The following is a 16,430-nucleotide window of genomic DNA, read 5'->3' as shown; positions in this document are numbered from 1 at the left end:
CATTACACTCTTGTCTTCCTTAGACACTTCCTTCCAGGCTGTGGCTCTGGTGTTGTAGTTGTGGCAGGAGGTGGAGGAGGATGATGGTCAACCTCCTGTCTGCCACTTAACCTTGCCACCTCATGGCTGAGGCTTTCCTATGTATGAAAAAGGGACATAGATTTTGTTTTTTTGTTCATCAATCACAAGCAATTTTGTGCTCATGACTGTTGCAAATTGAATGTTAACAAATATAAAAGACGATCATTCTGAGCCCAGCATTTTTCATTCTTTTCCCAATCCTTTTTGGCCACTACTGTCTATTGATATGTAAACCACTTTGTTAAATCAGCAATTAGTGATCAATAATAACATCTAGTTAACATCATTCATTTTATAAGAAATATGTTGAACAATGCTATACCTGACTCAAGCTGGGCTTCTCTACTACTTCCTGGGTGGAAGGCCCAGGTTGGACATCGGAAGCCTCAGCTGAGGTGGAAGGAAGCCTTGAAGGAAGAGTGGAGAGTGCTGGCCTGGGTTCACTCTGGTCTGACACAAAATGCAGTCTGTCATAGTACCACAGCCTGGTTACATAAACGTCATCTGCTGCTCCTGATCTCTGGGAATCCTGTACCTCCTTTCGCTGACTAAGATAAGTGCTCCTCATGCCACCAAGTTTTGGCCTTCAAATATGTGATGCCTGCCGTGGGGATCATCGGCTTCATAAATTCAAGCAGTGTATCCAGTGCTTCCTTCCTCTTTCTTAGTTGATTAAAAAATGTGTGGTTCACCTGCCACAGACAGGGCAGCTCACTGAACATGTCAATGAATATTGCTAGCAATTCCCTATCATTGAATGGATCCATTTTCTCTGCAAGACACAACACAAGACAAACCCTAATGTCAGGCTAAACTCTCCTAATCTTGTCCCAATATAGGCCTCAATGTAGAAGCAGTATAGGCCACTGATGCACCTTAGTTAAAGCTAAAGTTAAAACTGTATCTTCATTGCAATGATCGGTACTTCCAATACTCATTCCTCCACTCACAGATCGTACGTACGACACACACGTGTTATGCTTTATATACACTGTGCATGCATGAAACTACGCCCGCCCCTGACCTTCTTTATAGTATATTCCCTGCCCCTTGTCTTTCTGCGCAGTGGGAAAGCACATGGCGGAGAGAGAGGTGCATGCAGCAGAGAGCAACGATAAAAGGCTGGAGCCACAAACACCAGAACAAACTTTTTAGAGTGTCCCGCACAGGTGCTCCAGTAGGTACTAGGGGTGTCTACATGTGTGAAACTTTACTCAAATATGTAAGTATTCCAGCTTTAATAAAGTGAAAAAATCATGTATTCAGCTTGGAACTCTGCCAAAACAGACAATTGTACGACACTTCCAAGCAATGTTTCATATTCTTATTTTTTGCCTCAAATATCTGTGTGCTAAGTATACCTTTATTTTATTCACATAGGGGAGAAAAGACTTGGCATGTCTGAGGTCACCAGGAACCCCCAACCTCCTAAAGAAGGGTAAATCCCAAAACAACACCCAGAGGATGGTGGATGAAGGAGCTGTTTATCTTGCATTCACACTGCATAATTATATTTGTTTTGTGGCATTTTATTAATGTTATAATTATTGGTTTATACAACATTTATATATGTTTGAGTTGTGTATTATACACGTATGGCAGCGCACCACTGTTAATTTTCTATTTGCCTACAGTTGAAGTGGCAATTTATCCAGTTTTGAATTAGTGATGACTTTGGCCCAAAGCATTTCATCTCCCATATAAGCAGCACTGTTAACCACTTCACAAAAAAAGATCAACAATTTTGAAAAAACAAACAATACTTTTTACTTTCTGCTATAAGACATATCCAATAAAAAAAATGTAAAAAATCGAATTTCTTCATCAACTTAGGCCAATATGTATTCTGCTACATGTTTTGGTTAAAAAGAAAATCACAATAACCATATACATTGATTGGTTTGTGCAAAAGTTATCGTGTCTACAAACTATGGGATCATTTTAGAGCATTTTTATTTTTACTAGTAATGGCAGTGATCAGCGATTTTTAGCGGGACTGCAACATTTTTACAGACACATCTGTCACTAAGTGACACTTTATGGGGACCAGTGACACCAAAACAGTGATCAGTGCTAAAAAAAATGCACTGTCACTGTACTAATGACTATGGTTGACATCAGGGGTGATCAAAGGGTTAAATGTGCTCCTAGGGAATGTTTGCTAACTGTGCGGGGGATGCTTTGACTGGGGGAAGAGAGAGATATGTATTCCTGCTTTGCAGAAACACAATATCTCCATCTTCCCCTCACAGAAGAGCAATCTGCCTTCCAGACCGCCATGCTGACTCTCTTGGGAGAGATCACTGGGAGCCAATGAACTTCGGGTCCGCTGGACCTGCTGATTTGCTCCTGCTTTGTCCAATTACTTTGGGAGCAGGTTGCCAGGCAACACACGCGGGCACACCAGACCCAGAAGAAGCCATGATGTACCTGTACGTGATTTTGCACGGATCACCCTGCCGCAGTAAAAGTACATGGGGCAGTCCGGAAGTAGTTAAACCCAGTGGCAAGGTGGGGAACCAATATGTTTTGGCAATAAGGGTAACATTTATTAGGAAGTTCATCTGCCCAGGTGCTTTATTTTGAAGGCAGAGATTTTGTGAATTGACAGATTTCTAAAGAGTAAAAGGTGACTCAAGGTTCATCAGCTGCTGATTTGAGATTTTTGGCAGATGGACTGTGGCACATTTAAATCATCTTTTATATTATATAGGAAACAACAGTAATAGCTGCATTTATTTAGGGGGTCTCACATGTTTTCATTTTAGTAGGTTTAAAAAGGTAAGTATTCTAGTCTTAACTTGCTGATCATTCTTACTAGTTGGGAAACCACCTTTTTACACACTGAGTCGTTAATTTTCAAAATTTTTAAGTTTAAAATCATAATCTTACTCTTATTTGCCTTATGTACTCGTATGCATGAATTACTGTTACTGCTATGTATGCTGTACTGAATGCACATCTTATCTTGGACCTCTTGACCCTTTTGTCTTTTCATATGTATTTGTACGCAAATAAAAATCAATTAACAAAGATTAAACATAAAATCATTTGTGAAAAAAAAATCGTAATATTATATTAATATGGATCTACGTTTTGTCAGTTCAGATCTCACTTGAGAAAGGGGTTTTTACTTCGAAACTTTGTGATTCCCACCTGTGCCTGATTTTGAGTATCTGCATGAAGGGTTTTTTTTTTTTGGTATCTATTAATGTGTATTGATGTTTGATAATTGCTGTACTATCAGCCTGAATCTCCTCTCTGTTCTAATGAAAATGCATATGTTGCTTGTAGCTGAGAGTGTGTCTTTGTATAGATAGAAAAACCGTGAGAAGATCTTGTGCATGTACACTGGTGTACTGTTTTGTCTATATATGTTGCTTTCTTTCATAAATATATGAAAATCGAAATATTAAGTGCTGCTTATTATTTAGTTATATATCATTGTTTCCAGGGTCTTTTTTGAAGAAGCTCAATATATGGTTCCAACACCCACATTTGTGCAAATAACCCTTTATTTTCTGATGTTGTGATTTGGATGTGCATTAGTTTACATTTTGTTTTACTAACTTTCAGTTGTGGAATAATCACCCTCCACAGACTGTTCAACTATCCAATAAAACATGGTAGTTTAATTCAATGTTGTTTTACTTGTCAAAATGCAATACGTGGATGTTAATCGGCCATATTGTAGAACCCTCTAAGACTGTCACCCTGTGTTGACGAACCCGTTTAGAAGATGTGATTTATTACTTGTTTAAAGCATCTCTAAATGCAAGAATAAAAATTTTATATATTGCAGTTTTCCAGTCCATAGATTTGGTGCCTGCATTCATTTAAATTTTTCAAACTAAGAAAATTTTCAGGAAGTACAGAAAATTCTATTGATCTTGACAGAAATGCAGTGTTCTTGTCACATCCTGTTAGCTTAACTGAAATCACAAATAATGTTATATTCCATTTGTAATGATTAACTCCCCCCCCCCGCCCCATGGGGGGAATAGAAGTTATTTTAGAAGTCCAGCCTGGGTGACAATCAAGGCTCCCAATATTAATACAGTGCAGTGAGTGTAGCTATTCTAATACAGAAAGTATGTCATTCACCAGGTAAGAATACATTTTAAAAAAGCCTGAAAAAAGAAAATGAATGCAACCACAACATCTAAGGATATGACTAAGGAAAGCTGAAAGCTTGTTTAAAACATATGATAAACTTAGATATAGCACTACTACTTCTGGCCATTTTCAATTAGCATCACATGCAAGTTTCCCTATGCTAGTTTTAAACAAATTACCAGTAGGCACTTATGCCTGAAGTTGAGTATTATTTACAGAAGTACTAAAGCTCAGTTTATAAATCTTTAGTAAATCAAAGCTGTTATATTTACTTTAGTTTGTGCTCCTTGAAACCTAATCAATTTCTGTTCAGTGTCTACCATTCCCACTACTTCTAATCTCCTATTGATGTGTATTATACCTTTTCTAAGGTCTGACCTATCTTTTTGTCTCTTTTCTTTCACCTCACAACTTGAACCTTCTTATGTGGCTTTTATTTGCTGTGTGCTGCTAAGAACCATACTGAAAGATAAATTCAGTGCAATCAGCCTGCATTGATTTTACCGCAGGTTGGCAGCCAAAAAACATTTTTAGAAGTAATCTTTCATTCTGTTTCCATGTTTCCTCTTTCTTTGCTAACCTTACCTGAAAGCAATTCCCTATTCCCATATACAAGTGAAGAAAATTGTCAGCGTCTTTATTATAATGGTTTGAATCTTAATTGTATGTCTTTGTTGTACCTGCTGACAAATTATAATAATGGAGAGTGTTTGGCATGTTATTCAGTGGTATTGATTTGGAAGGTGACTTTGTTTCATTTTGCTGTAACCTCTCTATGAGTTAAAGAAATTGCATGTCAAAGGTATGAGAAATGGGCATAGGATTACATTATATAAGGAAGTTAAGATTTTTCATGAATCAACCTCAACTCTGTAAATCAAATCAAATAAATAAATAAACTGGTGCTTGTTATGAATAGAATATCGGGACAAACAGCTGCATTCACAGTTCTTGTGACAGAGAGGATAATGATAATTTCTTAAATCTATGAATAAAAACATTAAATTTTACCCTCACTCCTCCTGCACTTTTTTAATACCTGGTGAAGCAATTCTAGACTCATTTAAATCTGCTGTCAATGTCCCTCGCAAGTGCCTTTACCTGGTGTGGGAGGCCATTAATCCAGTTCGGCAGATGTGTTTGTGCCAGTCAGTCCTGGTTGTAAGCTTCACACCAATGTCATCACTTCAGTCTACCTTCTAGATCCTAAGGCTCCTTTTACATGGAACTGAGTCTTCTCTGATCAGCAAAGAATCCATGATCAGATCTCTTGCTGAATCGAAACTGAATGAGACAGATGTCAGTTTTATTTATTTTTTTACACCTTTGCTCATTCAGGTTGTGCTCGTGGGCATAGGCGGACCCGTGACAGTTCTATGAACAGTTGGGTGTAAATTAACTATATTGTCCTTTAACATCAGGTTACCTCCGATTAGTCATGTTTTTGGCCCTCAAAAATAAAAAATTATACAGTCTGTTTCGTTTTTTTTTTTCAGACCTGGATGGACACAAGTCCTTTTACATCCAACTGTCCGTAGGGCTGCATGTAGCCTCCAATCAGGTCTGCATAAAAAAAAAGGGATCTAAGAGGAACCCACAACTGGGCAACAAATGGAAAGTGTCCACATCAGATAGGTGGTGATGTAGGCATCATAAGAAAGGCCTCTTGTGCTTAAAAGAAAGGAGAAGGCTGGGGACTGGAATATCATATGACCAGGGATTTTAGGTAGGTTAAAGCAGAATTTAGGTAGGTTCTTTTATTTAATATGTCAGCAATTAGTGTGGGGGGTGGAAGTAGCCCTGAAAATTGCTTTACGCAGTTATCAGGCTGGAGGCAGAGAGGTGTCATAGGAGGACCCAAGGCTCGTGTGCTGAACAATGAAATAAGTATCTCACTTGTCTGGCTGTGCAGGGTTCAAGAGGTTGGATACATAAGTAACAAGAATAGAAGAAACCATAAACACATGTGTCATAACTATTTATTAAGCTATATGCCTGAAGTTTCACTTTAATACATTTGTGGTGGTTTAAATGATTATTTAGCATCCACAGATTCAAAATACACATTCAAAAGATATTACTTTTTAAAATGAGTTCTGTATAGATTGATTGCCTTCAAGAGAAACTATATTTCACATAATGAAAAATCCATAAACAGAATCTTAATCTATACTGCCATTGGCTCATTTTTTCTTTTGCGGAGTCAGGTTTCTCCTGCTTCATTCTGCCTTTTAATAAGTATAAGATAACAGTTTAAATTCAGTATTTAGATTTAATGCATGTTTGTAATTAGCCGCTCCAGCAAACTGGTGATTGAGCCAGCCAATCCTAAAGACTAATGAGAAGAGAATTGTGTGCTATATAGCTTTTAAAGTAATGTGTAAGTACAATTTATCTATTAGTATTTTCTACAGCCACTCTTGCTTTGGCTATGTGTTCAATGGAATGTTAAAGCATAACTACAATATATTTTGGCATTCTAGAAGTGTAGGTTAAGTGTGAACAATACTGCAAACTGATGAGGTCAGCAAGTTTTTTTTAACTTAAGAACAAACATGAAATGACACATTATACTTGCATTGTTGGACTGTGTAAAAAAGTTGTTGTGGAACTTTATTGTGTATGTAGCCACTTTAAAGGTAGGTTCACATACAGTATCTGTATAATATTTGGCCACTTCAAAGGTAGTTTCACATATCTGCAAGTTTATGTGATCTATGGCAATATATATTCAAAATTTGGCTCTTATTTCTAGCTTTCTATTTTCTGATTTAACATTATTTATTTACATTATTGTTTATTTTAATGCATGGTATTTTTTGAAAATATTTTACAGATTTAACGCGTATTATGTTAAATTATTAATATTAAACAAATGAAAAAAAGACAAAATATTAAATAAAACTTTGATTTGGACAGAGTAATAGAATATTGTGGAAGCTGAATTCATGTTTTACAAACTTGTTAAATTAACAAAATTAAAAATTAAAAACCCTAATTGGCAATTTGCTGAACTGCGGAAAATTTCAAACAAAACAAACATCTGCATTTGAATTGCTTTTTAAAAATTTAGGTCTCCTTCCTTATATAAAACAGTTGCAGAGGTATAATAAAAAGGCATCTAGATGATAGTAACAGTTTATGTAGTAGCTTACGTATGTGGAATTTCGAATGAATAATAATTGGTAGTAATACTATGTAACTTCTTGAAGTCCAGGGCATTTTGTTAATTTTTTATATGCATGTTAGGATCTGAATGTTATGCTATAAAATGATCTATCATTAATAAATAGTTATATATTATCTGAACACAGAGACCATGAAAAATAAAATAGTGGCAGTTGTGATTTTTCATGTCACATATTTGCACATCTGTTTATCACACACATATTTTCAGGTAAAAAAAAAAATACTAAAATACATTTATTGACATAAACACACAAAGTATATTCCCAAGTTGGTGGTAAAAAATACAAAAAATAGGGCTGTGTCAAGTAAATAGACACCCAACATGTGAAGCCTTAAAATTGCGCTCACCCATGAAATAGAGGTAAACTATGGTACCCGAAACTGTCCATAGGCGGCTCTAAAAAAAAGCTTTTACCATTTATTCATTTCAAGTTAACAATGAATATGGCTTTTAAAGCTAATTTGCATGTACATATATGCACACAGGATGATGGGGTTCCTTTAGACATTTTTAAATTTTTCGTATTTATTTTATTATCATGTAATATCTATTTATTATCTATTATATTATATATATATTATATTATATATATATATATATATATATATATATATATATATATATAATATTATATTATATTATATATAAATATATTATATATATATATATATATATATATATATATATATATATATATATATATATATATATATAATCTTTTTTTTTCCATTTAACTTTATTGCTATCATATGGGAGAAGTAAAAATCCCCTTACAGGATAATATAAGCAGGTGATATTTTTTTTTTTTGGAGCCATCAGGGGTTTTCTAGACCGCTACTTTAACCACTGACCTCCACTGCAACTAACTAATCACTTGCCGCCCAAGCTATGCACGAATGACAGCTACAGCGCAGCCAGCTAGTTGTGGGAGGGCATCTTTTGACCTCCTCCTGTGCTTGTTCTTCTCGCCCACCCCATGGGATGTGCAGTCGGGAGTGTTTGTGATGGCTGGGTCCTCGGGACCCAGTGCATCACGGATCAGGGTAAAGGGCCAATAACAGCAGCCCTTTAGCACATAATCATTCTGTCCAATGATGGAGCGACAAACCGGCGACATGTCTGGTTCAGCTCCTCCCCTCTACACACCACACTGATCTTTACAGCGTGTGAGGAGAGGAGGGAGACTGGATTTGGAGTACCACATCAGGGCCATCACAATGTTCATCCATGACACATCAGCGCCATCTCAGTGCTCATCCATGCCACATCAATGCCATCACAGTTTTTATCCATGCCACATCAGTGCCATCACAGTGCCACATCAGTGCCCATCAGTGCCATAACAGTGGTCATACATGCCACATCAGTGCTCATCAGTGCAATCACAGTTCTCATCCATGTGACATCAGTGCCATCACAGTGCCCCTCAGTGCCATCACAGTGCCGTCAGTGCCACATTAGTGCCATCACAGTGCTCATCTGTGCAAAACACTTCTATCACAGTGCTCATCCATCCATCAGTGGCATCACATTGCCCATCAGTGCCACATCAGTGTCATCACACTGCTCATCCATGCCATATCAGTGCCATCACAGTGCTGATTCCATGCCACATCAGTGCCATCACAGTGCTCACCCATGCCACATAAGTGCAATCACAGTGCCCATCAGAGCCATCATGGTGCTCATCCATGTCATATCAGTGCCATCACAGTGCTCATCCATGCCACATAAGTGCCATCACAATGCCCATCAGTGCCACTTCAGAGCCAACACAGTGCCCATTCATGCCCCATGAGTGCCTTCATAGTGCATATCAGTGCCCCATCAGTGCTCATGCATACCTCATCAGTGCCATCACAGTGTCCATTAGTGCCACATTAGTGCCATCACAGTGCTCATCTGTGCCCCATCAGTGTCATCACAGTGCTCATTCATGCCACATCAGTGCCATCACAGTGCTCATCTATGCCACATCACTGCCATCACAGTGCTCATTTGTGCCACAGCCATGCCATCACAGTGCTTCTCAGTTTCACAGCAGTGCCATCATAGTGTCCATCAGTGCCACATCAGTTCTCATCTGTGCCACATTAGTGCCATCACAGTGCTCATCTCTGTCAACACAGTGCTCATCAGTGCCATCACAGTGCTCATCTATGCCACATCACTGCCATCACAGTGCTCATTTGTGCCACAGCCATGCCATCACAGTGCTTCTCAGTTTCACAGCAGTGCCATCATAGTGTCCATCAGTGCCACATCAGTTCTCATCTGTGCCACATTAGTGCCATCACAGTGCTCATCTCTGTCAACACAGTGCTCATCAGTGCCATCACAGTGCCCATCAATGCCACATCAGTGCCATCACAGTGCTCATCCATGCCACATCATCAGTGCCCATCAGTGCCACTTCAGTGCCACCACAGTGATCATCAGTGCCACATCAGTGCCATCACAGTGCCACATCAGTGCCATCACAGTGCTCCTCTATGCCCCATCAGTGCCATCACAGTGTCCATCAGTGCCATATTAGTGACATCACATTGCTCACCAGTGCCCTCACAGTGCTCATCCATGCCACATCTGTGCCATCACAGTTCTCATCAGTGCCATCACATTGCCCATCAGTGCCACATGAGTGCCATCACAGTGTTCATCCATGCCACATCAGTGCCATCACAGTGCTCATCCACACCACATAAGTGTCATCAGTGCTCATCAGTGGCATCACAGTGTTCACCCATGCCACATCAGTGTCATCAGTGCTCATCAGTGTCATAACAGTGCATGTCAGTGCCACATTAGTGCCATCACAGTGCCCACCAGTGCCACAATAGTGCCTTCACAGTGCTCATCCATGCCACATCAGTGCCATCACAGTTCTCATCAATGCCATCACATTGCCCATCAGTGCCACATGAGTGCCATCACAGTGTTCATCCATGCCACATCAGTGCCATCACAGTGCTCATCCACACCACATAAGTGTCATCAGTGCTCATCAGTGGCATCACAGTGCATGTTGGTGCCACATTAGTGCCATCATAGTGCCCATTAGTGCCCATCAGTGCTCTCACAGTGCTCATCAGTGCCATCACAGGGCTCATCAGTGCCACATCAGTGCCGTCAAAGTGCCCATCAATGCCACATCAGTGCCATCACAGTGCTCATCCATGCCATATCAGTGCCATGACAGTGCTCATTGGTGCCATCATAGTACTCATCCGTGCCACATCAGTGCCATCACAATGCCCATCAGTGCCATCAAAACAGTGCCAATCAGTGCCATCAGTGCCACATCATTGCCATCACAGTGCCCATCAGTGCCACATCAGTGTCATCTCACTGATCATCCTTGCCACATCGGTACCATCTCAGTGCTCATCCGTGCCACATCAGTGCCATCACAGTGCTCATCCATGCCACATCAGTGCCATCACAGTGTTCATCCATGCCACATCTGTGCCACATCGGTGCCATCACAGTGTTCCTCATCAGTGCCATCACAGTGCTCATCCATGCCACATCGGGGCCATCACAGTGCCCAACAGTGCCACTACAGTGGCATCACAGTGCTTATCAGTGCCACTACAGTGCCATCACAGTACTCATCTGTGCCACTACAGTGCCCTCACAGTGCTCACCCATGCTACATCAGTGCCATCACAGTGATCATCAGTGCCATCACAGTGCTCATCAGTGCCACATCAGTGCCATCACGATGCCCATCAGTGCCATCAAAACAGTGCCGATCAGTGCCATCAAAGTGCCATCAGTGCCACATCATTGCCATCACAGTGCCCATCAGTGCCACATCAGTGTCATCGCACTGCTCATCCTTGCCACATCAGTACCATCTCAGTGCTCATCCGTGCCACACCAGTGCCATCACAGTGCTCATCCCTGCCACATCAGTGCCATCACAGTGTTCATCCATGCCACATATGTGCCACATCAGTGCCATCACAGTGTTCCTCATCAGTGCCATCACAGTGCTCATCCATGCAACATCGGGGCCATCACAGTGCCCAACAGTGCCACTACAGTGGCAACACAGTGCTCATCAGTGCCACTACAGTGCCATCACAGTGCTCATCTGTGCCACTACAGTGCCCTCACAGTGCTCACCCATGCTACATCAGTGCCATCACAGTGCTCATCAGTGCCATCACAGTGCTCATCAGTGCCACATCAGTGCCATCACGATGCCCATCAGTGCCATCAAAACAGTGCCAATCAGTGCCATCAAAGTGCCATCAGTGCCACATCATTGCCATCACAGTGCCCATCAGTGCCACATCAGTGTCATCTCACTGCTCATCCTTGCCACATCAGTACCATCTCAGGGCTCACCCATGCCACATCAGTGCCATCACAGTGCTCATCCCTGCCACATCAGTGCCATCACAGTGTTCATCCATGCCACATATGTGCCACATCCGTGCCATCACAGTGTTCCTCATCAGTGCCACCACAGTGCTCATCCATGCCACATCGGGGCCATCACAGTGCCCAACAGTGCCACTACAGTGGCATCACAGTGCTCATCAGTGCCACTACAGTGCCATCGCAGTGCTCATCTGTGCCACTACAGTGCCCTCACAGTGCTCACCTATGCTACATCAGTGGCATCACAGTGCTCATCAGTGCCATCACAGTGCTCATCAGTGCCACATGAGTGCCATCACAGTGCTCATCAGTGCCACATGAGTGCCATCACAGTGCCCATCAGTGCCACATGAGTGCCACATGAGTGTCATCACAGTGCCATATTAGTGCCATCACAGTGCTCAGCCATGCCACATCAGTGCCATCACAGTGATCGCCAGGGCCACATCAGTGCCCTCACAGTGCCACATCAGTGCCATCACAGTTCCCATCAGTGCCATAACAGTGCTTATCCATGCCACATCAGTGCCACCACCGTGTCCATCAGTGCCACAACAGTGCCCATCAGTGCCACATTAGTGCCCTCACAGTGCTGATCCCATGCCAGATCAGTGTCACCCCAGTGCTCATTCATGCCACATCTGTGTCATAACAGTTCTTATTAGTGCCATCACATTTCCCATCAGTGCCATCACAGTGCGAATTAGTGCCCCATCAGTGCCATCATAGTGCTCATCAGTGCAACTACAGTGCCATCAGTGCCCTTCAGTGCCATCAGTGCCACTACATTGCCCATCAGTGCCACTACAGTGCTCATCAGTGCCACATCAGTGTCCCTACAGTGCCATCAGAGCCATACAGTACCTCAAAAAAGTGTAATGCCCTGTACACACGACTGGACATTCCAACAACAAAATCCCATGTTTTTTTTTCCGACGGATGTTGGCTCAAACTTGTCTTGCATACACACGGTCACACAAAGTTGGTCGGAAATTCCGAACGTCAAGAACATGGTGACATACAACACGTACGGCAAGCCGAGAAAAATTAAGTTCAATAACCAGTGCTGCTCTTCTGCTTGATTCCAAGCATGTGTGGCACTTTGTGCATCGGAATTGTGTACACACGATCGGAATTTGCAAAAACAGATTTTGCTGTTGGAAAATTTGAGAACCAGATCTCAAATTTTGTGCGATGGAAATTCTGATGGAAACTGTCCAATGGAGCCTACACATGGTCAGAATTTCCGACGACAAGCTCCGATCGCATATTTCCAGTCAGAAAGTCTGACCGTGTGTACAAGGCATTATAGGTAGTCAGGAAATTAAATGTGTGCACTTTGTGCATCGGAATTGTGTACACACGATTGGAATTTGCAAAAACAGATTTTGCTGTTGGAAAATTTGAGAACCAGATCTCAAATTTTGTGCGATGGAAATTCTGATGGAAACTGTCCAATGGAGCCTACACATGGTCAGAATTTCCGACGACAAGCTCTGATCGCATATTTCCAGTCAGAAAGTCTGACCGTGTGTACAAGGCATTATAGGTAGTCAGGAAATTAAGTGTGTCCCTAGAACACCTGACGGTGCTCCCTGCATGTTGGGCCTCTGTATGTGGCCAGGCAGTGTAAAAGTCTCACATATGTGGTATCGCCATACTCAGGAGGAGTAGCAGAATATATTTTATGGGGTCATTTTTGCTATGTACATGCTATGTGTTGGAAATAGCTTATAAATACACAGCTTTGTGTAAAAAAAAATGCATTTTCATATTCTTGTTCAAAAGACTCATTATGCCTCAAAGAATATACATTAGAGTGTTTTCTTTCCAAAATTGAGTAATTTTTGGTGCTCCTAGAATGCCCAATGGTGTTCCCTGCATGTTGGGCCTCTGTATGTGGCCTGTGGCCAGGCTGTGAAAAAGTCTCACACATGTGGTATTGCCATACTCAGCAGAATGTGTTTCTAGAGGTGTAGTTGCAAGTATGCATATGCCATGTGAGAGAAATAACCTGTTAATATGACAATTTTGTGAAAAAAATTTCTCCTAATTTTGCAAAAAATGTTGGGGAAAAATTGCAACTTCGGAAAACTCTCCATGCCTCTTACTAAATACCTTGAAATGTCTACTTTTAAAAAGGGGGTCATTTGAGGGTATTTGTTGGTTTTTCAAGAAATGAGATAGGCCGTCAGCACAGATGTGATCAATTTTCAATGATTGGCCCCATAGCTTGTAGACTCTATAACCTTTACAAAGACCAAATTATATACACTGATTTGGGTTATTTTTTATCACAGATAAGTAGCAGTGTAACTTTTGGCCAAAATTTAGGAAGAAAAGTTATGGTATTTTTTAAATACCACCAAAAGAAAGCTCTATTTGTGTGAAAAAAGGGACACAAATGTCATATGGGTACGGTATTGCATGACTGAGTAATTGTCATTCAAAATATGAGAGCACTGAACGTTGAAAATTGGCCTGGTTGCCAGTGGGCAAGTTGTTAACCACAGATTGCGCTTGGTTATCTGCTTGCCTGGCTACAGTAGGCAGGAAATAACAGCTCTGAAACCAGAAATGGAGAAATGCTGGTCACTTACTGTATGGGATCACTCACTGATCACGGGGAAGATTAGGAATTGGAGCTCCTTCCCAGTCTCATGTATCTATTGTGGTTCTTCACTTTCAAGTGCAGAAAAGCCAGTTGCTGGCCTAAAAAAACAGTATTGGTTTATATACAGCCTATGGATGGCAAGTGGCTTTTAAATTATATGATGGAATTATCTGTTCTTAGTTGCTAATTATATGGACTAGTAGGTGTAGCGTGTAAAATGGTTGGTTTATTCAAAACAAATAGTAAAAAGGTAATCTAATTATTTAAGTAATATACTTATTTTTTAGTACTTAGCACCTGTCAATCAGTTCTGGCTGCACAGTAACAGGATCTAGCAAGCAAATTTGTTTTTTCGATCTGGATTGTGTTTTGGTGTTTACAGTTACTTGGTGCTTAAACAATGTATTAGATGATGTATTTACTTTCTTACTTCTTTTCACTGGTCCTTGGGTTTTCCTGGATGTTGTTGGACTGGCTTTGACAATCCAAGCACTGTCTATATCACTGCTTGGATATGTTTTAATTGTTCATGTCCTTTAATGCTCTGAAGGCTAATCCCACAGTAAACAACTGTCCACACAATAAGCCTTGACAGTATGCAGACACTAACTTGATGATATGGTAAATATTTCAGGATGCCCATACAGCAGTTGTTTTTCAGTTAAAATGCATGTATATGCAACATTTTTTTTTCGTTTTGGATAGAGTGGATAGGGATTTATTGCTGTCCGGGACTGCATTAGAGAGATTTTCCCTTGCTCAATGTGCCAGTGATAACCTTTTCACCAGATAAGAAGTAATGCCCCGTACACACGAGCGGACTTTTCAACATCCAAAGTCCGAAGGACCGAGTCCGTCAGACTATCCGATCGTGTGTGGGCTGCAACGGACTTTTGATTCACCAAAGTCTGACGGACTTTAGAATATGGAACATGCTTCAAATTTTCCCGAAGGAACTCCGCCGGACCCGGTCCCCTTCGAAAACTCCGCTCGTGTGTATGCTACTCCGACGGACTAAAACCGACGCTAGGGCAGCTATTGGCTACTGGCTATGAACTTCCTTATTCGAGTCGGGTCGTACGTCATCACGTTCGAATCCGTCGGAGTTTAGTGTGATTGTGTGTGGCCAAGTCCGTTCGGCCGAAAAGTCTGTCAGAACTCCGTCGGAATTCCAGCAGAACTCCGACGGAACTCCTTTGGAAGTCTGTCGGACTTAAGTCCTCTCGTGTGTACGGGGCATAAAGAAAACTCTCCAACAGCAACACATACAGAAGAAAATGCTTTTTTTTAAGTTTTGTGTTTTGTTTTGTTTTGTTTTTTAAAGTTCAGCAGGGGAATGCTATGTCATTGTTTTATTATTGTTGTCTGTTTACTTGTTGCAGATTTTTCTTTGATGCCTGGTAAAAGTTTCCCCCAAAAACAGAGTAATAAATCTCTGGCAAATGGCTGACAGTCACCGGCTCTCTGGTCACGGAGCCCTGAGAACTGAGCTATCAGAGGTGTTTAAAACCAGCGGGGGACAGATGCAGCACTGTATTGATTCTGCATCTACCTAGGTAGTTATGATTAAAAAAAAAACAAATCCCTATACATCTCTTTTAACTATTTCCTATTAAATCCAAAACTATAAAAAAAGTGCTGCCTTATATATTATAATCTTTTTGAAAGGTAAGTAATTCGGGGGGCATGGCTGGCAGCGCGGAAGATGGCCACAGAGTAAGAGAGCTCCGGGACATACAAGCTTCCAACAGCGCACCCCCCCCCCCCCCCTTTAACATACCAGAGCGAAGATGGGCAAAAGAGACTACCATGGTGGTCCCCACAACCTTGCAGAGATGCTTACAATGGTCCGGAGCCCCCGCAACCAAAATGGCGTTGCCGCCTCAGCAACGAGTTAGGCTTCACTCCGGGTCCCACAGGCTGGATACACAGGCGAGATCATCTCCTCATCACTCGGGGCAGGCAGGTAACCAAATCTCTCCTTCCCAAAGTCCCCAGAAATCTAGACCCAGGCTAGACCCTACACTACAGGATACT

The 16,430-nt window shown here is 41.3% G+C and overlaps 1 protein-coding gene across 1 annotated transcript in view; it reads right to left on the bottom strand.

Moving 5' to 3' along the window:
- Positions 1–16,430, bottom strand: part of CNTNAP4 (contactin associated protein family member 4) — a 524,353-nt gene that overhangs the window by 469,307 nt on the left and 38,616 nt on the right. The window lies entirely within an intron of this gene.

Source organism: Lithobates pipiens, unplaced genomic scaffold (genome assembly GCF_037356315.1).
Source record: "Lithobates pipiens isolate NorthernLeopardFrog02 unplaced genomic scaffold, aLitPip1_a1.2 Scaffold_13, whole genome shotgun sequence".
NCBI lineage: Eukaryota > Metazoa > Chordata > Amphibia > Anura > Ranidae > Lithobates > Lithobates pipiens.
Note: the sequence above shows the minus strand (reverse complement) of the source record. Positions and strands in the feature narration are given on the sequence as shown.